General features: G+C 42.8%; 1 long non-coding RNA gene across 1 annotated transcript; it reads left to right on the forward strand.

Moving 5' to 3' along the window:
* The first annotated feature begins 8,924 nt into the window (after positions 1-8,924).
* LOC139167670 (uncharacterized) lies at positions 8,925-24,872 on the forward strand. Its single transcript, XR_011559170.1, has 2 exons — positions 8,925-9,114; positions 23,334-24,872. It is a non-coding gene; the product is annotated as an uncharacterized lncRNA (long non-coding RNA).
* Positions 24,873-25,893: the final 1,021 nt, after the last annotated feature.

Raw genomic sequence — 25,893 nt, forward strand, 5'->3', positions numbered from 1 at the left:
ACTTTGGCGCCCCCACAACCGAGTTGGCAGGCGAATGAAGTTTGGAGCAAGTTAACTTTTCGCCTTAAAAAGTTGGAGGAAAGTTTCCAAAGTTAACTTTCTCTTGCAAGCTGCTCGTGTGAAGAGGCAAAGGGAATCTGAGAAACACGGGGGTCGTGGGGATGGTTAAAAGATCCAGAGAGATCGCCAGAAACATCTCGCCTCCCTCCACGAGCTTCATTGTTATTTTTATTTATTTGTTTGTTTGTTTTGTCAACTACGTATTGGTGGTATACAGAGATTTAATATTTATATTCATGATACTAGTAAAAAAGAAACATTAGGACACTGGTGCACTTAGGCACGCCCCTTGTGGAGCATTTAATTTTTCACTTGGATACTCCATGGTTTGACAGAGTTGCTTTCTAGACTTAGACATATAAACTCTGCAAGAGGTATTTATTTTGCGGTATTTAATTACAGAGGGAAAACAGGGCGCGTTGCCCAATAAAATCTGTTTTCTAAAGACACCGCGGTGCAATAAGGATAATTGGGTTTCAATTTGATGCGTATCTATTGAGAGTGAATCCGATGGAATGGGACTTTCTCCTGGAGATAAGCATCTCTCTGTCTGCTATAGTATAATTTTGGGCCTTATATTTATTTATTTGTCAAGCATGCATAGGATAGTAGTAGTTTGTATAAACAAATAAGTAAAAAGTAACGATAAAAGAGGATAGTAGGACAGGTACGGTAGGCACAGTGGTGCGCTTATGCACGCCCCTTATAGAGCAGAGTTTTCTGAAGATTACAAAATCTGTCTTAATGGGCTTTACTCTAAAGTTACTAGGAGAAGCCTTATTTACTCCAGTGGGATTTCTTAGTTAAATGTGACTTAGGAACATAATTTCTTAATAGAGTCTTATAGCAATTTCGGTCCATAAGCAAGCAATGAATGAAATGGGAATTAGGGTAGAAATAATTGGTTTGCACATTTTTTTCAGATGATGCAAGCAGTGTTTTGCTCATAGGGATGGACGAGGAGATTTTTAGCATAGGTTAGTACAGTGATTTTCAACCTTTTTTGAGCCGCGGTACATTTTTTACATTTACGAAACCTTGGGGCACATTGAGCGGGAGGGCGGCTAAAAAGAGTTTGGATAAAAACATTCTCTCTCTCTCTCTTTCTCCCCTTCACTCTATTTCTTTCTCCCTCCCTCTTTCTCTCCCTTCCTTCCTCTTTCTTTCTCTCTCTCTCCATCCCTCTTTATTTCTCTTCCTTTCTTCCTCTCTCTTTTGCTCTCTTTCTCTCTCCCTCCCTCCCTCTATCTCTTTCTCTCTCTCTCCTTCCCTCCCTCTCTTTCTCTCTCTTGCGCTCTTTCTCTCTCTTTCTCTCTCTCTCTTTCTCTCTCTCTCTTGTTTTCTCTCTCTCTCTTGCTTTCTCTCTCTGAGCTTCACGGCACACCTGACCATGTCTCGCGGCACACTAGTGTGCCACGGCACACTGGTTGAAAAACACTGGGTTAGTAGATACAGGGTCGTGATTCTTCCCATCTTGGCCTGTCCAAAGACATGTATGCGGTAGTCAGATTGGGTCATTCAGTTTTGTAAAGTTGAAGTTTTGAATATACATATTTTCATATAAAATAAATTCCAATGAATTTACTGTGTGTGCAGGGTCAGCCTTTCCTGATGTTTTTCCATGCTATGAAAGATAGGAGGACGGGGGTGGGTTCCACTTACCTTTGTCACCGGTTCGCATCGTGATGTTTTGTGTGCGTGCACTCGCTCCACTCGCACTTGGGCATCCCATTGTGCAATTTGGCTTCCACGCATGCTCACTAACTGGAATCAGCTCGAAACACAGCTGATGAGCTGATCAGCTGTGCTTCTGGAAAAGGAATAAAGGTTAGTATAGGGGGGGGGGCTCTTTTACAAGCAGCAGAACAGGAAAAACCTTTAAAACAGTAAAAAAAAGAAATCACAAAAAATTCAAAAAAAAGAAAAAAAAAAGAGGGCAGCACCAATGGACGAGCACCAGGCAATGAAGTTCAGTGGCATCAACGGCGGGTTGCTAATATTTCAGGCAACCCAGTCCAAACCAAGAGGAACTCACCCCTGGATAGGAAGGAGTCCAAGAATATTTAGGAATGTGTCACATCATTGGAAAGTTCTAGGGCTACTTTATCTGGGCTGCAAAAATCTACATAATAAACCAACTGCATCAGGCAGATATAATACAGTGGTACCTCTACCTAAGAACTTTTCTAGATAAGAACCGGGTGTTCAAGATTTTTTTGCCTCTTCTTAAGAACCATTTTCTGCTTACAAACCCCAGCCTCCAAAACTGTAACTGGAAAAAGCAGGGAGAAGCCTCTGTGGGGTCTCTCTAGGAATCTCCTGGAGGAAACAGGGCCTCCATCCTCCCTGTGGTTTCCCCAATCGCACACATCAATTTTACATTGATTCCTGTGGGAAAAATTGCTTCTTCCAAACTTTTCTACTTAAGAACCTGGTCACGGAACAAATTAAGTTCGTAACTAGAGGTACCACTGTACATCCTTCTCTCTTTGCCACCAGCTAGTGCTTATATAGAGTGCTGTAGCTAATGTGTGGTAGGTGTGTCTTTCAGATTGCAAAAAACAAACCACCTGAGAAATAAGTCCTGTTATTTTAAGCAAGTCCTTTAAGGTTTTGTAATTGTTTAAAACACCCAACAGCTGTGGTTGGGAGGGGCTGATTTTCAGTGGAATGGTGGTGCTGAGGAAAGAATATACTACAGCACTTATCAAAATGATTTATCCTGATTTTAGCCCTGAAATTAATGTGCCTGTCAGCAATTATTTTGACAAGAGTATGATCCAATTTCTCAAATAAGTGTCTTGTAGGAATAAGTAAGTCTTATGAAGAATAAGTTTTCATTTTGCAAATCAAACTAGCCATGTAACTGCATTGATTTAGCCTTAGTCCTTTTAACAGGGCCAAACTGCTTGAGAATAATTTTCTTTAAAGTTAGAAATTTGAAAATAAAAGCAGCTGAGGCCATTTAAGGTATCTTTAAAAATGTTGTCAAAGACTGCTTATTTTATGATCCTCCAAATTAATAGGATGTACTTTAAGAAGAAGAGGGGAGTGCATAAGTGCACCAGAGTGCCTTCCGTCCCCTGTCCAAATGTTTCTCTTTTACTAGTATCATGTATATAATTATTATTATATCTTCAGTATACCACCAATACATATTTAACCAACCAACCAACCAACCAACCAAATAAATAAATAAATAAATAAATAAATAAATAAATAAATAAAAAGAGAGCTAATAAAGTTCTTAAAGTTAAATTGGACTGTGGATGCAAGATCTGAGTAGCTGTAATACTATCTGCTACAGCTTTTTAAGAATCTCAGTATATTCTCACATTACAGAAAAAAGGTTATTTTGTCAGCGTGCCCTCTCAAAGTTTGTGTATTCACAGAGGATATAAAAACATCTATGGGTGTGAATGGGTGGAACATATTTTCTTTTAAAGTGATGTCTGTTGCTTACAGACATCTGCTTACAGCAGTTGCTTACATGCTGGCTGGGGAATTTTTGGAGTTGAAACCCTCGTGTCTTTTGGTTGCCAAGGTTGAGAAACTTTGATTTACAGAAACAGGGGAGGTTTTCTTTAAGGCCGTTCTAGCAAATGGTCTAAGGCAGAGGTAGGCAAAGTTGGCTCTTCTATGATAACTCCCAGAATTCCTGAGCTAGCATGGAATTCTGGGAGTTCAAGTCCACAAGTCATAGAAGAGCCCACTTTGCCTACCCCTGATCTAAGGAAGTCACAGATGGGAAGCAATGCGTATCTTGCCAGAAAAAATCAATCAGGGCTCAGTCAAAGGCAGGCGACAATTGAGAATTAGAGGAAATTGAGAGGGTGATGTAGCTTTTTTACATTTACATTTTAGACATTGTTGAAGTTTACTTCTTTTTTGGGGAAAACAATTATGGTTCTATATTTGCATGAATCTAATGCTAATTCCATGTTTTGTTCAGTTTGAGTTGGAATCGTATTTGAGTTTGAGTTGACATCTTATTCTCACTATGTGCACCAAGGTAAAATTCATTCAGCTTCAGATTCTGTGAAAGAAACATTTCTACCCTTCCTAAAACTATTTATTCTTAGTTTCCTGGAATAGGCTTTAATAAAAAATTGCATGGGTGGAGATTAATTTAAAATGGAAGTGCCCAGAATCATGTTGGATTGGTGAACATTGTTTTTATCTCTCTTTCTCTTTCCAGTTTTAAACTGACAAAGGAACTGTCTTGGGGGATTCTTCTCTCTACTGTGAATCACATTATACAGTCCAATTACAAACTTAATTTGTTCTGTGACCAGGTTCTTAAGTAGAAAAGTTTATAAGAAGAAGCTATTTTTCCCATAGGAATCAATGTAAAAACAAATAATGCATGCGGTTGGGGGAACCTCAGGGAGAGTGGAGGCCCTGTTTCCTCCCAGGAGATTCCTAGAGAGGCCCCACAGAGGCTTCGAAGCGTTGCCTTTGTCATGGTCAGACCATTTTCTGCTATGGCTTGACTTCCTGGCTCCAATCCTTCCCCGCAGGGAGGCGGAACCAATGAAGATGTTCCGCCCCAGACGCCTGATGGACCCTGAGGGCTTTCAGACGGCGCTTGGGGTTATTCCAGAGACACTCGTCCACAGTTCGGCGGAGTCCCTTGCTGAGGCCTGGAACAGGGCTGCGGCAGGGGCTCTTGACCGGATTGCGCCTTTGCGACCTCTCTGCGGCGCTAGACCCCGTAGAGCCCCATGGTTCAACGAGGAGCTCCGGGAGTTGAAACGCCAAAAGAGACGTCTAGAGAAGCGATGGAGGAAGAGTAGGTCCGAATCTGATCGAACACTTGTAAGAGCTTTTATTAAGACTTACAAAGTGGCGCTCAAGGCGGCAAGATGCGCGTACCATGCCGCCTTGATTGCATCAGCGGAATCCCGCCCGGCTGCTCTGTTTAGGGTGACCCGCTCCCTTCTTAATCAGGGGGGAGTTGGGGAGCCCTTGCAGAGTAGTGCCGAGGAGTTTAACACGTTTTTCGCTGATAAAGTCGCTCAGATCCGGGCAGACCTCGACTCCAATTGTAAAACAGAGTCGACTGACAACGAGTCAGTCGAGGTGGCTGGGGCACGTACTTGTCCACCTGTCTGGGAAGAGTTTGATCTGGTGACACCTGATGAAGTGGACAAGGCCATCGGAGCTGTGAGTTCTGCCACCTGTTTACTGGATCCGTGTCCCTCCTGGTTGGTCTCGGCCAGCAGGGAGGTGACACGGAGCTGGGCCCAGGAGATTACCAACGCTTCCTTGGGGAGGGAAGTCTTTCCAACACTCTATAAAGAAGCGCTCATGCGCCCCCTCCTCAAGAAGCCCTCCCTGGACCCAGCCGTACTTAATAACTATCGTCCAGTCTCCAACCTTCCCTTTATGGGGAAGGTTGTCGAGAAGGTGGTGGCACTCCAGCTCCAACGGTCCTTGGAAGAAGCCGATTATCTAGGTCCCCGACAGTCAGGTTTCAGGCCCGGTTACAGCACGGAAACCGCTTTGGTCGCGTTGATGGATGACCTCTGGCGGGCCCGGGACAGGGGTTTATCCTCTGTCCTGGTGCTCCTCGATCTCTCAGCGGCTTTCGATACCATCGACCATGGTATCCTTCTGCACCGGTTGGAGGGGTTGGGAGTGGGAGGCACTGTCCTCCAGTGGTTCTCCTCCTACCTCTCTGACCGGTCGCAGTCGGTGTTAGTGGGGGATCAGAGGTCGGCTCCGAGGTCTCTCCCTTGTGGGGTGCCTCAGGGGTCGGTCCTCTCCCCCTTGCTATTTAACATCTACATGAAACCGCTGGGTGAGATCATCCAAGGACATGGGGTGAGGTATCATCAATATGCCGATGATACCCAGCTTTACATCTCCACCCCATGCCCAGTCAACGAAGCGGTGGAAGTGATGTGCCGGTGCCTGGAGGCTGTTGGGGCCTGGATGGGTGTCAACAGACTCAAACTCAACCCGGATAAGACGGAGTGGCTGTGGGTTCTGCCTCCCAAGGACAATCCCATCTGTCCGTCCATCACCCTGGGGGGGGAATTATTGACCCCCTCAGAGAGGGTCCGCAACTTGGGCGTCCTCCTCGATCCACAGCTTACATTAGAAAACCATCTCTCAGCTGTGGCGAGGGGGGCGTTTGCCCAGGTTCGCCTGGTGCACCAGTTGCGGCCCTATCTGGACCAGGACTCATTGCTCACAGTCACTCATGCCCTCATCACCTCGAGGTTCGACTACTGTAATGCTCTCTACATGGGGCTACCTTTGAAAAGTGTTCGGAAACTTCAGATCGTGCAGAATGCAGCTGCGAGAGCAGTCATGGGCTTACCTAGGTATGCCCATGTCTCACCATCACTCCGCAGTCTGCATTGGCTGCCGATCAATTTCCGGTCACAATTCGAAGTGTTGGTTATGACCTTTAAAGCCCTTCATGGCACTGGACCAGAATATCTCCGAGACCGCCTTCTGCCGCACGAATCCCAGCGACCGATTATGTCCCACAGAGTGGGCCTTCTCCGGGTCCCATCAACTAAACAATGCCGGTTGGCGGGTCCCAGGGGAAGAGCCTTCTCTGTGGCGGCACCGGCTCTCTGGAACCAACTCCCACCGGAGATTAGAACTGCCCTTACTCTTCCTGCCTTCCGAAAACTCCTTAAGACCCACCTTTGCCGTCAGGCATGGGGAAACTAAACATCTCCCCTGGGCACGTTAATTTATACATGGTATGCTTGTGAGTGTGTTTGCTATTACATGGGGTTTTTCTTAAATCGTTAAATATTTTAATTAATTGCATTGTTGTGACTGTTTTACTTGTTGTGAGCCGCCCCAAGTCTTCGGAGAGGGGCGGCATACAAGTCCAACTAATAAATAAATAAATAAATAAATTCTCCCCACCTTTTCCGGCCCTGTTTCCTCCCAGGAGATTCCTAGAGAGGCCCCACGGAGGCTTCTCTCTACTTTTTCCGGTTACAGTTTCAGAGGCTCGGGTTTGTAAGTGGAAAATGGTTCTTGAGAAGAGGCATAAAAATCTTGAACATCCGGTTCTTATCAAGAAAAGTTTGTAAGTAGAGGCGTTTGTAGGTAGAGGTGCCACTACCTACCTATCACTATCTACCTACCACTGTATTTTATTCTCTGAAATGACTGTTAACCTTTTTGTAGGCCCAATTCAGAGTGTGAAGTTTAATTTTCAAAATCCTAAATAGATAGAACCTAGGTTTCCGGAAGAAACATCTATTCCAGGGGTGTCAAACTTGTGGCCCATGAGCCGGATGTATCTCACGCCCACCCATTTTAGCAAAAGGGGGGAAGTCACGATATACCACATGAAGACAATGTGACAACTTGAGTTTGACATCCCTGATCTGTTCCCTTATTTATCTACCTCACGGAGGTCAAACTCGCTGCATCACGTTGCCATCACATGACATTTCATGATGCTTTTCCCATTTGCGGAACTGGAGTGGGTGTGGCCTGCACCAGGCGCATCCGGCCCGAGGGCCACAGATTTAACACCTTTCATCTACATGAATTCTAAGATTTTCCTCTTGAGTCCCCCCCCCCCTTTCAAATGAAAGAGGACGGACATCCAAATAGAGGGAATCTTTTCAGTGGTGTCAACTCATAACATAATTTTTCCCCATTAGCATCCACATTATGGACCTGAAATGCAGAAACATCCATTTAAAATATTTTTCAGTGTTTCTAAACATTTTCTGATTTTGTGAAATTTATGCAATTATAGCTGATGAATTTATATAAACCCACAGAAAATGCAAGACTCACCCAAAATATGTTATTTTTCACATCTTCGATTTGATTTTCATCTGGACAAAAGAATTGCAATTACTGTGCAGTCCAGAAATATAATAGCTTTATTATGATCCAAATATATGAATACAAGATAGTAACAGGTTTTTTGGTCTTTTGCCATAAATATGTTCCTTGTGCCAAAGAAATTTCTTTATTGGCTAAGTTATCCTATATCTGTTGACAATCTTCTTGAGTACAAAAAATGCTAGTGGCTTGATGCTTGAGAATTTTGTCTTTTCTTGTACAGGTTTGTCAGAGAAGAAACTATAAATTCAAAGTTTTGATCCTGAAAGAACCATTTCAACAGATTCTGTAGAGCTTGCAAAAGGAAAAGCTGAACATTTGATTGTACCTTAATATTAATATTGCAAAACATGATGTTTTTGTTAACATCTGTATTGCTATTTTGAATGCAAGCAATCCTATTTATTAACAATTGACAACCTCAGATAATTTAGTTTTCAGTAAGTCATTATTACAGAGATGATTTCTTTCCCAGCCTATCATATCTTAAGGTTGTGATATTCCCCTGGATATATGTACAAGCCATTACATTCAAAATGATGGGTGTGTCTTTTTGTCCCACTTAAACACAATAGGAGCAAGATATAACTTACTGATCCAGTTTTCTCAATTTTCATGACATACTGAGCCATAATCTAACCGTGTTGTTTGGAGCTCATCACATATTACACTAAGATAATTGGCTAGTGTGTTGTTCTATGTGTCATAGCTAGCCAATGATGAGTTGCTATGTAATGCGGAATGGTTCAAATCTGACCTAGATATTGGTGTAAGGCAGATTTTAACAGAAAAGTATAGGTACTGTATGCTATCAAGGTCTCTCTGAGTCCCCCCTTTCAGTACAATTCAGTCTGGCTCTGCAGGTTTATTTAAATGAGCTGAGTACCCTTTGCGAAAGAAAATTGTGCAGTGTCTCTGTATAGTTGAACAGTTTTTGACCTACATTGGAAGAGAAGGGTGGAGATTAAGTCTAAAAAACAAAGCAATAGCAATTGCCTTTTCTATTCAACTTGTGTTGCAGAAATAGACTTCTTTTTACTAAGCCTCCAATGTGTAGATTCACGTGGCATTTGTAATGTCTTTTTTTTTCATGACTTCATGGATCTCTTGACTCCAGATCTTCCACAAGAACCTAGCAGAGCTGCTGCCTGGTGAAGAAGTTAGAGGTCTTGGTGAAAACTGCTGCTAGCTACAGACTTATCAAAAGCATCAACTGAGGTAATCTTCTCCTTGTTGCCATGAGAATATGAGCACTGTTACCACAGTTAAACACTGGCAGAGGCCCATGAACTTTAAGAAGAGAACCCAGGGGCATTGGAAGAGCATCACAACATTTTTTAGGCGCTGGCGCCCATCTGACAAACACAGACAAACTCACCATAGAATCAAATTATTCTTAAGTTCTCAGAACCTTTCTTGTAGCTTTATATTCTTCCCGCTGCCACCTCAAATTTTTCAGATGGAGACTTCTTATTCTAAACATGGAACTCTTTTCCAGTAGAGTGATGTTTCAAAAGAAATAAACAATTTTGTTGTCCCTCCCCCCACAAGAACCCCCCCCCCAATACATTCTGAAAATAATTATACCATGTTTGTAAGTGGAGTCGAACGAATCATGAGTCACAAAACCCCGTGCAAAAGATAAGTCCACCCACCTCTTATTCCTGCTGATTTCCCTTGACCCTTAGTAGCTCAGATTTTTGTAGACAACTTAAGCTTGCAGTAAATCTTTGTGCTGATTTGGACTGCCTGAATCTCCTGGTTTCCCTGATGCTTGACAGGTTTTTGTCATGAACTCTGATTTAAAGCAGTTTAGAAAAATGAACAGATATGTAGTGATGAATACTGCAAATGCACACTTAGCACTGCAGCATTATCCTCAAACCTGTTTTTAATTTATTTTATAGACATTCATTTTATATTAATCTATTTCTGGACAACCATTTGCTCCGTGGCACATTAAAGAGCTTAAAAATGCATACCCCTTCTATGGGTGCAGAGAATTTGCAGAAGTAGGGTATTTCATTTTAACGCTTGCATTTGGTAGCAAAATGGCTAATTTTCTACAATATAACTTTCCCTGAATTTGGGGTTTGTTCTTTCAGGGTGGGTGGATGATGGGGGTTGTTTTAAGGCTGAATGAGAGCACAGTGCTTCCATGAAGCAAAATGTTCCTATGCCAAACCCCCAAATTAACAAGCTTTCAAAAATTTTATCCTGGGACATATTAAGACATGTTTTTTTAATGTGTGTTCTTTGCTTATGGATTAATAACTGGTTGAACGTTTCTTGAAAATTGTCTATTACTGATAAGTGAAAGAATGTTCTCTCATCCAAAGCAAATGCACTAATGATGCTTACTGGAGATCTGAGTGTGCATGCACTTTGTATGTGAGAATGCCATGTTGTTGATGGAGAACTCAAAGGATTTGCAGTGATTGTAAGATCGGAAAATTTGTGCATCAAAACCCAAGATACATGACAGGAAAAATGGAATGAATGATTGTAAATTATACATAAATGATAGAAAACCCCCCAAGACCAAATGAGATTAATTTATATACCTTTGTAGACTATTTAGTGTACATCAAAAAACGAGTGGAAAACATTTAAAATGTCCAAGTGCTGGAAAGAAGGCAGCATGTATAATAATAATAATAATAATAATAATAATAATAATAATAATAATAATAATAATTTATTTTTTAATTATTATTATTATTAATTAATTATTATTAATTATTATTAATTATTATTATTTATTAGATTTGTATGCCGCCCCTCTCCGAAGACTCGGGGTGGCTCACAACAATAATAAAACAGTGTGACAATGTAAACAAATCTAATATTAAAAAAGCATCTAAAACCCATCATTTAAAAACCATGCAACACACGCATACCATACATAAAACTATAAAAGCCTGGGGGAGATGTCTCAATTCCCCCATGCCTGGCGATATAGGTGGGTTTTAAGTAATTTGCGAAAGACGAGGGTGGGGGCAGTTCTGATCTCTGGGGGGAGTTGATTTCAGAGGACCAGGGCCGCCACAGAGAAGGCTCTTCCCCTGGACTCGCCAGACGACATTGTTTAGTTGACGGGATCCGGAGAAGGCCAACTCTGTGGGACCTTATCGGCCGCTGGGATTCATGCGGCAGAAGACGGTTCCGGAGGCATTCCGGTCATTACCAACACTTTGAATTGCGACCGGAAACTGATCGGCAGCCAATGCAAGCCACGGAGTGTTGGAGAGACGTGGGCGAGCCTAGGTAGCCCCACGATAGTTCTCATGGCCGCATTCTGCACGATCTGAAGTTTCTGAACACTTTTCAAAGGTAGAGAGCGTTGCAGTAGTTGAACCTCGAGGTGATGAGGGCCTGAGCGACTGAGCAATGACTCCCTGTCCAAATAAGGCCGCAACTGGTGCACCATGCAAACCTGGGCAAACACCCCCCTCGCCACAGCCGAAAAATAATGTTTCAGTGTTAGCTGTATAGTATGTAGTATGCTGCCCTGAGTTGCTTCGAGAAGGGCGGCATAGAAATCTAATAAATAAATAAAGATGTGCAAATAAGTTGAATGTAATGGAAAGGACTACATAAGAAATATACCTGGCAAAACAAGTAGGTGGCTCAAGTTTAAAGGGTGATGGATGAATGAATTGACCAGCATGAAAGAAGTACATTGAGGTATGTTAGTATTATGGAAGGAGTGGATAACAATTCAGTTACACAAAGCGTGAATGGCTAGAAAGAAAAAGCAGAAAGTTATGATTGAATGGACTTGACCCCTATAACAATCATTAAGTGTTGTTCCTCATAATTCTTGACAAATGTGTATTTACTTTTATGTACATTGAGAACATATGCGGCAAAGACAAATTCTTCGTGTCTCCATTCGCACTTGGCCAATAAAGAATTCTATTCTATTGATATGGGTATAGTGGAAGCAAAGATGGTTTGCAAAGATAGCAAGGCACGGAGAGATGCAGTGAATGGTGTTGCATAAAGCTATATTTCTTTTTATTATCTCATCCATCAATCCATTTGCTTTGTGCTTTTGTACTCCTTTCTGTGCTTTGGCTCACATACAGTAGCTCCCCTCAAGAGGATCTGTATCTGTTATTTTTATTTTATTTTATTACTGTTAGCTGTCTGGAAACCTTTGTGGATGGAAAAACAGAATATGAATCTAGTGGATATTTTCTCTTGGCTGTCTTCAAGCATGTTCAGGGGTTCCATTCAGCTGGCAGCGTAACCCGAGGCACTACTTTCTAAGAAGCATTCAAGGGACTTTCTCAGCAGGGCTCTTCAGTTAAAAATTGCTCTCTGAACAAGCACATGCTGTATTATCTCAACTAATTATATTGTACATGCCACAAACTCTTCTAGTAATTAATAAATTACATTGCTCTTACAATCTGTTTCAACTCTCCCCCCTTGGATATATTTCTCACTGAATTCACTTTTCATTCACTAGTTGAAAACACAAAATATAGTATTATCTGAGACTACAGATAGTTCAGAATGCAGCCATGTGAGCCATTCTGGGTGTACTTTGATACACCTATATAACACCAACACTCTGTGTGCTACACTGGCTACCGATTAATCTCAGGTCACAATACAAGGTGTAGATTATTAGCTATAAAGCTAATAGGACCAGACTGTTTACGGGAACGTCTCCTGCCGCGTACCTCTTGGAGACCAATAAGATCACACTTCTGCAGGTCCCATCGAACTAAGCAATGCAGGTTGGTGGGACTGCAGGGCAGGGCCTTCTCTGTGGCTGCCCAGCCTCTATGGAATCAACTCACCCCTGATGTCCATACTGCTCCCACCCTACTAGCCCTCTGAAAAGCTGTGAAGACCTGGCTTTGCCGGTAGGCCTGGGGGCCGTGATTACTATCATCCATCATGGCCGAATTGTGTTGAAAGATATGTATGTGTATATTTGATTGGTGTATAGATTTGTGGGTTTTTATAAATGGGGGGTTTATTGGTTGAGTAATTAATATTTAACTTCTTTTTACTGTATTGTATTTTTTATATTGTAAGCTGCCCTGAGTCCCATTGGGATTGGGCGGCATAGAAATTGAATTTAAAACAAATAAAATTTCATATCCCTCCCATCCAAAATGGCAGGGTATCACATATGTTTCGCAACTGTAGTACTTACAAACACTCTTACAAATAAAATTGGAGAGGATTGCAGGTGTCATTAAATTGCAGCAGACAGACCTGGTGCTCTCTCTCTCTCTGTGTGTGACCTGTAGAGTAACAAGAGAATTACAATTCCTTGACCTCGCTATGGAAATACTTGTGTAAATCTTTTGAGTGGAATAAGTGCATGCCTTTTTAGCTTTAACAGCTGCCATTTTGCTGGTGTCAGTAGACTGTTTGCAGCAGTTATCAAGGAAGATAAAACTATTTCAAGCTGATATTTTTTCCCAGAGAAAGTGCCTCCTGCTTCTTAAAAGTTATGTGGAGTCAGTAAGCTCTTCCTTTAAAACTGCAGTGACTATCTTTCTGGAAAAGCCAGAACCTTTTCCCACCTCTAGAGGGACCACCAGGATCAATGATTAGGAAAGTCACCGGGTTTTGTTAAAGTTTCATTAGCAAGTTTGTTGGGCAACAAAATACTTCCTGTAATTTCCAGAACAATGATGAAAGACTAAAGATTAAAAATTAGATGTGCAAACACAGCCGAGATTGTTTAGCTTGGCCACTTTAAATTTTGTTTCTGTCAGATTGTTATAGGGAGTTGACCTGGGAAAGGAAAAATAAATGCATGAAGGCAAAATATCTCATGAAATAAATCAGAAAATACAGTTTCCTTTACCCAACAAGATTATAGCATATTTTAAGCCATCATGTATTATATTGCATTTAACAATGGTTTATAGGATAAAGCATAGTGGCAGAGTTCATGTTGAACTATAAACCCTGATTTATAAACTGCGGAAGTTAAAATCAGGCAACACTTTAAGTTACAAGGAAGCAAACATTTTGACTTAATATGCTATGCAAATCCTGCCTTAATGTGTTTTTTTGAATAAAGTGAAGGATATTATAAGCCAGCACTGGAAGTAGAGGAATATTGCATTGATAATAATGGGTTACAATCAGCTCTCTTGGGTTTGGAGCAGTGGTGGGTTTTTATTGGTGTGGTAGGTGAATCTGTAGCGGCTGCCAGATTGTGCAATTTGTGCGCACCCGCTCCAGTGCCGGTCTGTCGCGCGGTGCCATTTTCCCCCCTGAAAGATTTAGGCTTTTTTGCTTCCTGCACATGCACAGAAGCAAAATCTCCTGAGGGGACACTCGAGTGTGTGAGATTTCGGTGACTTTTTGTTTCCACGCATGGGCAGAATAAAAAAATCACTGAACTCATGCACCTATGAGCATCCCCTCATGAGATTTTGGCACAATTTTACTTCCTGCGCATGTGCGGAAGCAAAATTATGCAAGGGATACACAGGTGCACCTGAATCAAGAGGATGTGCGTGGAGAGCACCAGTTTGCAGGTAAATGCAACCCACTGCTTGGTATAGAGGGCTGAAGAATATTGATGCTGAAAGAAAATATTAGCCTGTTGCCTCTATTGTGCATTGAATCATTGGGGGCAAACCGAGGTGAAATCCAGCAGTTGTGACAGGTTCTGGAGAACCAGTAGCTGAAATTTTGAGCAGTTCGGACAACCAACAAATACCACCCCTGGCTGGCCCCAGAGTTGGGTGGGAATGGAGATTTTGCAGTATCCTTCCCCTGCCACGCCCACCAAGCCATGTCCACAGAACTGGTAGTAAAAAAATTGGATTTTTTTACTACACTGGGGCAAACTTATGTCTCTCCTGTGTGGATATGCTAGAGTTTCAATTTAGTTCACGTGAAGAAATTAATTGTAATTGCAATAGTGCTAGTTGTTCTAGTCCAGTGATGGTGAACCTATGGCACGGGTGCCACCAGTGGCACGCAGAGCCATATCTGCCAGCACGCGAGCAGTTGTCATAACTCAGCTCCAACATGCATGTGTGTGCTGGCCAGCTGATGTTTGGCTCTCACAGAGGCTCTGGGAGGGCATTTTTGGCTTCCAGAGAGCCTACAGGGGGATGGGGGAGGGCGTTTTTACCTTCCCCCCGGCTTCAGGGAAGCCTTTGGAGCCTGGGGAGGGTGAAACATGACCCTACTGGGCCCACCAAAAGTTGGGAAACAGGCCATTTCCAACCTCCAGAGGGCCTTCAGTGGGCAGAGGAAGCTGTTTTCGCCCTATCCCATGCTCTTTTGGTACCCGAGGAAAAAAAGGTTCACCATCATTGTTCTAGTCCTTATACTACTTATAACAAATTCACATGTAGAACCACTGAAATTTGTAATTCCTTGTGTCTCTCAAAATACCCTTTTATTATAATTTGGGGACATAAGAGAACATTCGCATGGATGTAAACTTTTACCCCCCTCCAATTCTTGGAGATTTCCTGGGTCACAGTTGTCAACTTTGATTGCATCACGTGACGTATTGGGAGTATCACAATGTTTGTGGAGCCAGGTTGGGTGTGGTCTATATGTGACACATCTGGTCTTCCCTGAAGTTTTCTTGGCAAGGTTTTTCACAAGTGGTTTGCCATTGCCTCCTTCCTAGGACTGAAAGTGACTGACCCAAGTCACTCAGGTAGCTTTGTACCTAAGAACTATAAGACTTAAGGCAGGATGTAAACTTAATCCTAGTTGAATGCTATTATTTGCATAGCATTTAACTAGGATTAAGTTTAGATTCTACCTTAGGTCTTATAGTTCTGTCTTAGTTATAAAGCCAGATGAGTGATTTGGACCAGTCACCTTGGGCATTTATACTTCCTCTAGGGAAGGTGTACACAATCTATGTCCTCCAAATAACATTCACCCATTACTTAAAAGTCTGCAAAAATTCTTGCCAGATGTAATTTTTAATGTAACAGAATTCTAAAAAAAAAAATAGACATCCTCTAGACAAATTTGATATATGGGGACTGCATTCAGACATATTTTTTGTGGGATTTGTGCAACAATACTGAAGTGGTTTACCACTGCCTCCTACTAGAATCAACCACCCAATCCACCTAAGAATCATGGTCAACCATGTAAGTCAAAACTAGGATTGATCCCCAGCTTCTAAGATCAGTCCGAGAAATATATAAGTTGGAATGTTTCCAAACATAAAATTTAATTTTAGACACTTTTACAATGAAATCAAATGTCATTTTTGTCCTGACTCACATTGCAATATGCTAAGGAAAGCCAAATACAATTATCAACTGTGCTGCAAATTAAGCCGGAAATTCAATGGTGAGGGTGTCTTTGGGATGTGGTCATGGCTGACATCTTGACCTTTTAAACTGCAATCTGCCTAATGGGATGGAAATTTTAATTTTTATTTAATTGGGAAAGATCCTAAGTTTTGTCTGCAGTTTATGTTGAACCTGCAAAAAAACAGCTTACTATTTAAAATGATGATTTGGTTATATACTGCAACATCGGATAGTATATATTCATTGGCTTGATTAAAGTCAGAATCCAGAAATAAACACAATTTGTGAAGTAGTTTGAACGATATTGCTTGAACAAAATGAAAATTTGTATGTACATGTGTAAAATGACACATTACAGATATTGGACAAAGTTATAGTCTGATGAATGGTATCTAGATTGAGAGGGAATGTTTTCAAATGGAAAAGAACTAGGAATGTATCATATTCATTTATAAGATTTATAAGGCCACCCAACTGTGTATTTATAAGGCCACCCAGTGTATCAAGGGGACACAAGGGGACACAATCTGAAGTTAGTTGGGGGAAAGATCAAAAGCAACATGAGAAAATATTATTTTACTGAAAGTGTAGTAGATCCTTGGAACAAACTTCCAGCAGATGTGGTAGATAAATCCACAGTAACTGAATTTAAACATGCCTGGGATAAAGATATATCCATCCTAAAATAAAATACAGAAAATAGTATAAGGGCAGACTAGATGGACCAGGAGGTCTTTTTCTGCCGTCAGACTTCTATGTTTCTATGTTTCTATCTTTATGTATCTGAAATAAAAATTATTCTGTGAGCCCAAAACTTACAGGAAAAAGAAAAGAAGAAAGCTTCAAGATTATGCTAAGATGGGCAACTTAGTTATAGGAATCAAACATTCCAGGGAATAGGAGTGAATACAAATATTGATAGAACCAAACATAAAGGTGGTTTGGAAGCAATGTATATGAGCCCTATAACATCACGTAAAATAACAATTTTATAAAATAGTGCTTGCTTCATGTTAAAATGTCATTTGAATTAAAAATGAAGTATGTGACTGAGCCATCTAGCTCACTGGGAATTTCTTTATTGGTAGGGGTTAATCAGTCAATCATTAAATAATTGAACTGTATGACACCCCCCTCTCCCCCTCCCTATATACATAGCTGCAAGGGAACCAACTGCTTTGAACTTTTCCATAAATGTGAACAACCTATGATTAGCATAAATGCTAGCTTGCCAAGGCAACTAAGCTTTTTTTTTTTTTTAAAGGGGACTCTTAAGCATAACAAATCACTTTATAGCAAAAAAAAAAGTCTTACCAATTCTTGTTAATAGTAATTTTATTTTGGATGATGGAAGCTGTACTTCAGCGGCCTGGAGCCACCAGTGAATTGCTTTGTGGCAAAAGTTTTGCTATTAAGCTTTTGTTTTTTTCTGGTATATTGCACTACTTTGCAGTACAGATGGAGAGAAACAGATTTTGGAAATAAATGCATACTAATCTATGATTATCAATGCATATTTGTTTTAGAATGAGGATTCTAGTTGTTTTCAAGAATATTTGCTGAGAAGGGATAAATAAAAGTGCCTTGGTTTCTTTAGCAACAGAAATGCATGACAGTCTGAATTTTCTGCTACTCCTTAATTTATCTGTTTTAGGATTTCTTAGACTTAGACCCAAGGATTTCTGTCTTTGACTCAACTCTAGAAAAAAGAGGAACTTCCTATCCAAATTTCAAAAATCCTGAAACATTCTGAAAATCTAAAGGGGTAACTCTGTAACCATGTCATCAAATCTCCAAATATACATGTATGTACAAATATACATATCGCGAGGGTTACATTCCAAGACCTCTCGCGATAATCGATTTTTCGTGATATAGCGGCGCGGAAGTAAAAACACCATTTTTGGCTGCCCCCGCCCCCCCCAGCACCTCCGGCACCCTCGCCGCTACCGCCCGCCCGCTCCTCTACCTGAGCTACCTGTTGCTGGGCAGCGCCGCATTCTGGGCGCTCGAGTCGCCCCTGGAACGCGACGTGACGGAGCGGCTCCTGAAGGAGAAATGGGAGCTCCTGGTGAACTTTCCAGTGGGAGCTGGACGAAGGGGAGCAGAGGCGGGCGAGGACAGCTGCCCGCTCCAGCGGAGAAGAGGCGTGAGCTTGAGGGGCGAGCCAAGGGGGAGATGCTGGGGGAAGGGAAGCCTTAGGGCAGCGGGACAGGGGACTACCTCCCGCCGCCTCTTCTCCTTCCCGCCCCCTTCTTGCTTTGTGTGCGTGTGTGTGTGCGCGCGGGGAAAAGTTGCTTAGCCGCTCCAGAGCCTCCCGTTCCAGGCCTCTTAGGGGAATCGGGGCTGCTGCTGCGCCCCGCTCGCTTTGCGCTCCCGCCGGCAGCCGATGATCCCTTCCCTCTGCGCCTTCCCTACAATCAGCTGGAAACGCCGGCGGTGGATCCCAACCGGCTGCGCCCCGACATAGCCTGGCGGGCGGCGAAGAGCGACTTCCCTGCCGGCGGAGAGGAGAGCCGAGGCGGCGCACCACCGAAAGTGGGTGAAGGCTTCCCTTCCCCCAGCATCTCCCCCTTGGCTTACCCCTCAAGCTCACGCCTCTTCTCCGCTGGAGCGGGCAGCTGTCCTCGCCCGCCTCTGCTCCCCTTCATCCAGCTCCCACTCACCCGCCGAGCCCAGGAGCAGCCACATTGCCGCCAGCGCAACAGCCGCTCTGCAAAACTTTGGGGGGGGAGGGTCAGGGGGAGGCTCCCTTCCAGCCAGCTGGACCCTCATGCCCAGCCTGCCGCCTGCCTTTCTCCTTCGCTCCCTTGCGCCAAACCGAATGGCCACTGCGCCGCCCTCGCAACGTCCCGGAGCCCAGGCTGCTCCCGCCTTGCCTGAAGGTAGGAGTGGTCGCGACGGCTCACGCCTTCTCCTTGGAGCCCCTTGGCACTTTATATACTGTACTGCAAAAGAGGGCGGTCAAAATAACCGTGGTATAGAAAAAACCCCGCGCACGTATTTTTAATTTATTATTTTTTGAAAAATCGCGATATAGCGTTTCGCGAAGATTGAGATCGTGAAAATCGAGGGACCACTGTATATACAAATATACATACATACATACATACATACATACATACATACATACATACATACATACATACAAATATATGGTGGAAAGCAGGATAAATGAAAACTAAGGGGAAACAATATGAATCCCAAGCAAAATCTGTAAAGCTTGATGGAGTAAGTTAATGAGTAGATGATTGAATAAGAACTTGGATTTGAGAGCATGCTTAGAGTTCATGGCAAAAAGGATGGCTTGAGAAAGATCATTTGGAAACTCTGCTTCTTTTAATACCACCCTTCTCTTCTTCATGCTTCCTGAGAAGTTATTTTGCTCAAAATCTATTTAAATTATTTTATTATCCTCATTGGAAAGTTATTTCTTTCAGGGAAATTTAATCCTAAAGACAAGATGAAACATTTGGTTTTAATAAAAAGACACCTTAATATTTAAATCTTTTAAACTACTTAATAGGGATATTACATCATTTGTTAAATAAATAAATCTGAAATATCCCCATTAAATACCATATTAACTCAAAGACCCAAATAATAATAATAATAATAATAATAATAATAATAATAATTTATTAGATTTGTTACTATAATAATTTATTAGATATTACTATGGCGGGAGTCACAGGGCTAGCCGTTCTGGAGGAAAAAGAGATCGCTGCTTAATAGCGATCCCTTGTTCCGGTCCCGTGAGCTCAAACCGGAGCCCTGGTGACGAGTGTAATCTGGGCCCTGGGCTCAAGCTGCTGCTACTCAATGCCAGATCGGTCGTGAATAAAGCTCTCCTCATCCGGGATCTGATCCTGGATGAGGAGGCCGATCTGGCATGTGTTACTGAAACCTGGCTGGGCCCAGAGGGAGGGGTGCCTCTCTCGGAAATATGTCCAGCCGGGTTTCAGATATGGCATCAGCCTCGACCCCAGGGAAGGGGGGGAGGAGTAGCTATTATAGCCAGGGAGAGCCTCCATCTGCGTAGACTCGTTGCTCCTGAGATCGTGGGTTGTGAGTCACTCCTTGTGAAATTGGACTTAGGGGTTCAGGTGGGCTTGTTACTCACGTACCTGCCTCCCAGCTGCGTGTCAACAGCCCTGCCTGTGCTGCTCGAAGAGGTGGCCGGGCTGGCGGTGGAGTTCCCCGGACTCATTGTCCTGGGGGACTTCAATCTGCCGTCACTCGGCGGTTCCTCAGGATTAGCACAGGAGTTCATGGCCACCATGACAGCCATGGACCTGACTCAAGTAGTTCAGGGTCCGACCCACGAGGGTGGACACACACCCGACATGGTATTCCTCTCGGAGCAATTGAATAGTGGTCTGAGACTAAGGGGCTTAGAAGCATTGCCTTTGTCATGGTCAGACCATTTTCTACTGCGGCTCAACTTCCTGGCTCCAATCCTCCCCCGCAGGGAGGCGGAACCAATTAGGAGGTTCCGCCCCAGACGCCTGATGGACCCTGAGAGCTTTCAGAAGGCGCTTGGGGTTTTACCAGATTCGCTCGTCCACAGCTCGGCAGAGTCTTTTGCTGAGGCCTGGAACAAGGCTGCAGTGGAGGCTCTTGACTGAATTGCGCCACTGCGACCTCTCTGTGGCACTAGACCCCGTAGAGCTCCATGGTTCAAAGAGGAGCTCCGGGAGTTGAAATGCCAGAAGAGACGTCTAGAGAAGCGATGGAGGAAGAGTAAGTCCGAATCCGACCGAACACTTGTAAGAGCTTTTATTAAGACTTACAAAGTGGCGCTCAAGGCGGCAAGATGCGCGTACCATGCCGCCTTGATTGCATCAGCGGAATCCCGCCCGGCTGCCCTGTTTAGGGTGACCCGCTCCCTTCTAAATCAGGGGGGAGTTGGGGAACCCTTGCAGGGCAGTGCTGAGGAATTTAACTCGTTTTTCGCTGATAAAGTCGCTCGGATCCGAGCGGAACTCGACTCCAATTGCATAGCAGTATCGGCTGACAATGAGTCAGTCGAGGTGACTGGGGCTAAACGTCTTTGTCCATCTGTCTGGGAGGAGTTTGACTTGGTGACACCTGATGAAGTGGACAAGGCCATTGGAGCTGTGAGTTCTGCCACCTGCTTACTGGATCCGTGTCCCTCTTGGTTGGTTTCGGCCAGTCGAGAGGTGACACGGAGCTGGGTCCAGGAGATTGTCACCGCCTCCTTGGGGAGGGGGTCCTTCCCGGCTCCTTATAAGGAGGCACTTGTGCGCCCCCTCTTCAAGAAGCCTTCCCTGGACCCAGCCGTGCTTAATAACTACCGTCCAGTCTCCAACCTTCCCTTTATGGGGAAGGTTGTTGAGAAGGTGGTGGCGCTCCAACTCCAGCGGTCCTTGGAAGAAGCCGATTATCTAGGGCCTCAACAGTCGGGTTTCAGGCCCGGTTACAGCACGGAAACTGCTTTGGTCGCGTTGATGGATGATCTCTGGCGGGCCCGGGACAGGGGCTTGTCCTCTGTCCTGGTGCTTCTTGACCTCTCAGCGGCTTTCGATACCATCGACCATGGTATCCTTCTGCGCCGACTGGAGGGGTTGGGAGTGGGAGGCACTGTTCTCCAGTGGTTCTCCTCCTACCTCTCTGGTCGGTCGCAGTCGGTGTTAGTGGGGAGTCAGAGGTCGACCTCTAGGTTTCTCCCTTGTGGGGTACCGCAGGGGTCGATCTTCTCCCCCCTGCTATTTAATATCTACATGAAACCGCTGGGTGAGATCATCCAAGGGCATGGGGTGAGGTATCGTCAATATGCGGATGATACCCAGTTGTACATCTCCACCCCATGTCCAGTCAGCGAAGCAGTGGAAGTGATGTGCCGGTGCCTGGAGGCTATTGGGGACTGGATGGGTGTCAACAAACTCAAACTCAATCCAGACAAGACGGAGTGGCTGTGGGTGTTGCCTCCCAAGGACAATTCCATCTGTCCGTCCATTACCCTGGGGGGGGAACTACTGACCCCCTCAGAGAGGGTGCGCAACTTGGGCGTCCTCCTCAACCCACAGCTGACATTGGAACATCATCTTTCGGCTGTGGCGAGGAGGGCGTTTGCCCAGGTTCGCCTGGTGCACCAGTTGCGGCCCTATTTGGACAGGGAGTCATTGCTCACAGTCACTCATGCCCTTATCACCTCGAGGTTCAATTACTGCAACGCTCTCTACATGGGGCTACCTCTGAAAAGTGTTTGGAAACTTCAGATCGTGCAGAACACAGCCGCGAGAGCCATCGTGGGGCTTCCCAGATTCGCCCACGTTTCTACAACACTCCGTGGCCTGCATTGGCTGCCGATCAGTTTCCGGTCACAATTCAAAGTGTTGGTCATGACCTTTAAAGCCCTACATGGCATTGGACCAGAATACCTCCAGAACCGCCTACTACCGCACGAATCCCAGCGGCCGATAAGGTCCCACAGAGTTGGCCTTCTCCGGGTCCCGTCGACTAAACAATGTTGTCTGGCGGGTCCCAGGGGAAGAGCCTTCTCTGTGGCGGCCCCGGCCCTCTGGAATCAACTCCCCCCGGAGATTAGAACTGCTCCCACCCTCCTTGTCTTCCGTAAACTACTTAAGACCCATCTATACCGCCAGGCATGGGGGATTTGAGACACCTTTCCCCCAGGCTTATTATAATTTATGTTTGGTATGTATGTGCTGTTTGGTTTTTTAAATTGATAGGGTTTTTAGTTTTTTCTTAATATTAGATTTGTGCCTGTACAATATTGTTTTATCGCTTGTTGTGAGCCGCCCCGAGTCTTCGGAGAGGGGCGGCATACAAATCTAATAAATTATTATTATTATTATTATTTGGGTCTTTGAGTTAATATGGTATTTAATGGGGATATTTCAGATTTATTTATTATATGTCTCTTATTTTAGAATTCTTTATTCTTTATTGGCAAAGTGTGATTGGACCCACAAGGAATTTGTCTTTGGTGCATATGCTCTCAGTGTACATAAAAAATATTTTTATGTGTTATTTAAAAGTCAGGGGCCACTTCAGTTAACAAAATTATCTAAAGTTATTAAAAATTTACTATGAAACTTCCATCAGCTTCAGCATATTCTCAATATTTAAGACCACAATGTAATTGTTTTTCTTTGTTCCATGTAATAGGTTCTAGTCCTTCTAGACTAGACCATGAATTCTAAATCAGCTGGAAAGGAGGCAAGGGAAAAAGCCTTCTGAAACCTTAACCAAGAAAACTACAAGACAATCACCAGGAGTCAAAACTTTCTCAAAGATGCTTTTTTTCTGTCTTTCTGTCTGTCTCTTGGGTTGTATTAACTATTTACAGAAAAAGCTTCTGTTCTAAGGATGCAAGGTTTAAAGTTCATTGCTGCCATGCTTGTGATTGAAACAACCTTAGTCCTTGATCTCCAACTTGATAGGTTATGGTTCTCAAGATAGGACTTCTTACAAATCAGGAGCTAGGTTCCAGCAGAATTTCTACAACAAACACAAGCAGATGCATCTGCAGGGAATTAGCCAAGAGAAGAAGTATGATGAAAACATGTAGAAAAGGGACGGTGTTTATATCATTTTGAAAAGCATCAGATCCTACGGGGGACTCTGCAAGTTGTACAAGATTGGTAGTCCCATCCTGGTACATTTCAGAAATGCAAAGTTACCATTTGTCCAGGCTAGTTCTGAGACCACCAGTTGGGAGATGAATTATTTGCCTAACTGGACATAATATTTTTTTTTAAAATACATGTGCATGAGATCCTCCCAAAAGTAAAGAGCACATTTAAACTGTCTTTCCCCAACAATGTTAAATTTGTAAAATGGAATTGTAAAATAAATCTGAATACTGCTTAATCAGGTTTATAACCAAGACTGGCAATGGGAGGGTTGAAGGAGAGAAGAATGAAATTGGTTCTTGAACACAAGCACACCCATGGAAAAAAAGAAATGCTTACATGCACACAAATGGCAGTAACAACTGCTTCTTGGTGAATTATGGCAATAGAATTAATAAAATATCACCCTTTTCAATTACTTGCAAACAGGTGGGACAGAAATAAATGTGGCTTTTGTTTTATTTTTTAGCCACCAGAAATTTTTGCCCACCAAGGATTTTACCCACCAATCAATTACATCAGCTTATTTAACTGTCTTGTGATTTTCCAAAAATGGATTAAATTTAAGGTTATTGACTAATACTGTAGTTGCCTCTACACATGTCATAATCATTATAAGGCTATTGCATAAATGATTGTGTCCATGGCAGAGAAGTTTTTGGGTCTGAGATTTTTAACACCAGGAGCAGGTAAAAAAAGAGACCTTTTAAAAAAAGAAAATCTGATGATTTCCAGGCATGTTAGAACTACGAATCTAGCAAAGGTTAAGTCATACCCTGAAATTTGGAAGGTGAAAACCCAGCATGTATGGAGGACACATAGTTGGGGAAGATGATTCTACCAAGAAACATGTTAATGCTTTTCCTAATTATCCTTAAAAAATGTTTCCCGAATGGTAATGGCTTTGAAGTAAACTTCTGGAAAGTGTACAAAGAACATATACTGTATTACCAAAAAGATTCAGGAGTAAATTGCATGATTATGTGGGGTATGTTTTAAAGGTTGATTTTTTTTTTCATTCTGATAGGTAAAAGCAGTAACTTTTACACTAATTAAATAATTAAAAGATAAACATTGTTTATTATTTAATTACCAGCACTTCATGTTTATACCTGTTATCCTTTTAATGTATGTTAATGAGTGCTTTTTCTCTGCTTAAATTCTAAATACCTTGTTCTTTCTGAAATTATAAAAGAGTGTTTGGGTTTTTTTAACTGTTAAATGAAGTGGAATATGGCAAAGCAATCTGCACAAAATGTAGTGTGAAAGCTAGTGGGATCTAAGAGAGATAGGCTATCAAAGATGCAGGGCTGAGCAAAAATGTATGGTGTAATGCCAGTGTTATTTATATTCTGTACCAATGATATTTTATCACATTTCTACCACATTGTTTTATTTAGGATGGCAACATTTTTTAGTTTTCTGAGGATCAGCCAAAAGCAGACATATTTTAAAAAGAAATGTTTTTGGCATGTCTGTATAACTGTTATTAAAGATGATGAACTGCAGCTGTAGTTGAAATAAAGGCAAAGTTTTGGTACTGATGAATTTAAATTCTGCAGGGATCAATCTGCAGTGATCATATTTTTATGGTACCAAAGATTTGCCTCGTTGCTTTTAATTTTTATGAGAGCTGGCAGTAGGATAAACATCAATTGATCTTTTGTATTAGGAAGATTCTTTTCAATGTGTCATTTTTGAGGTTAAGTACTTTTGGAGGTGCTATCTTTAAATGTCCCGATTTCTCATCTCTGATTGCAGCAAAAAATTGTTATTATCAGTGAAGGGCTGCAAAAAGTTTTACCATCACGCTGTGGGCATGGCTTATTTTGTGGGTGTGGCTTGCTGGCCATGTGACCAGGTAGGAGTGGCTTGATGATCATGTGACCGGAGGGTGGCTTAAAGGTCATGTGACTGGCTTAAAAGTGGCCAACTTGACATCACTCACATCAAGGGTTTGGGTTAGTTTGCCTGGCATCTCCTTGCCTCAAAGAGATACAATTTTCCTATTTATTTGCTATTATGAACATCCAAAATATACTATGAACATACACAAAATATACATTATCTATTATATAAACTCTACGTGTATA

Source organism: Erythrolamprus reginae, chromosome 5, assembly GCF_031021105.1.
Source record: "Erythrolamprus reginae isolate rEryReg1 chromosome 5, rEryReg1.hap1, whole genome shotgun sequence".
NCBI classification, from domain to species: domain Eukaryota; kingdom Metazoa; phylum Chordata; class Lepidosauria; order Squamata; family Dipsadidae; genus Erythrolamprus; species Erythrolamprus reginae.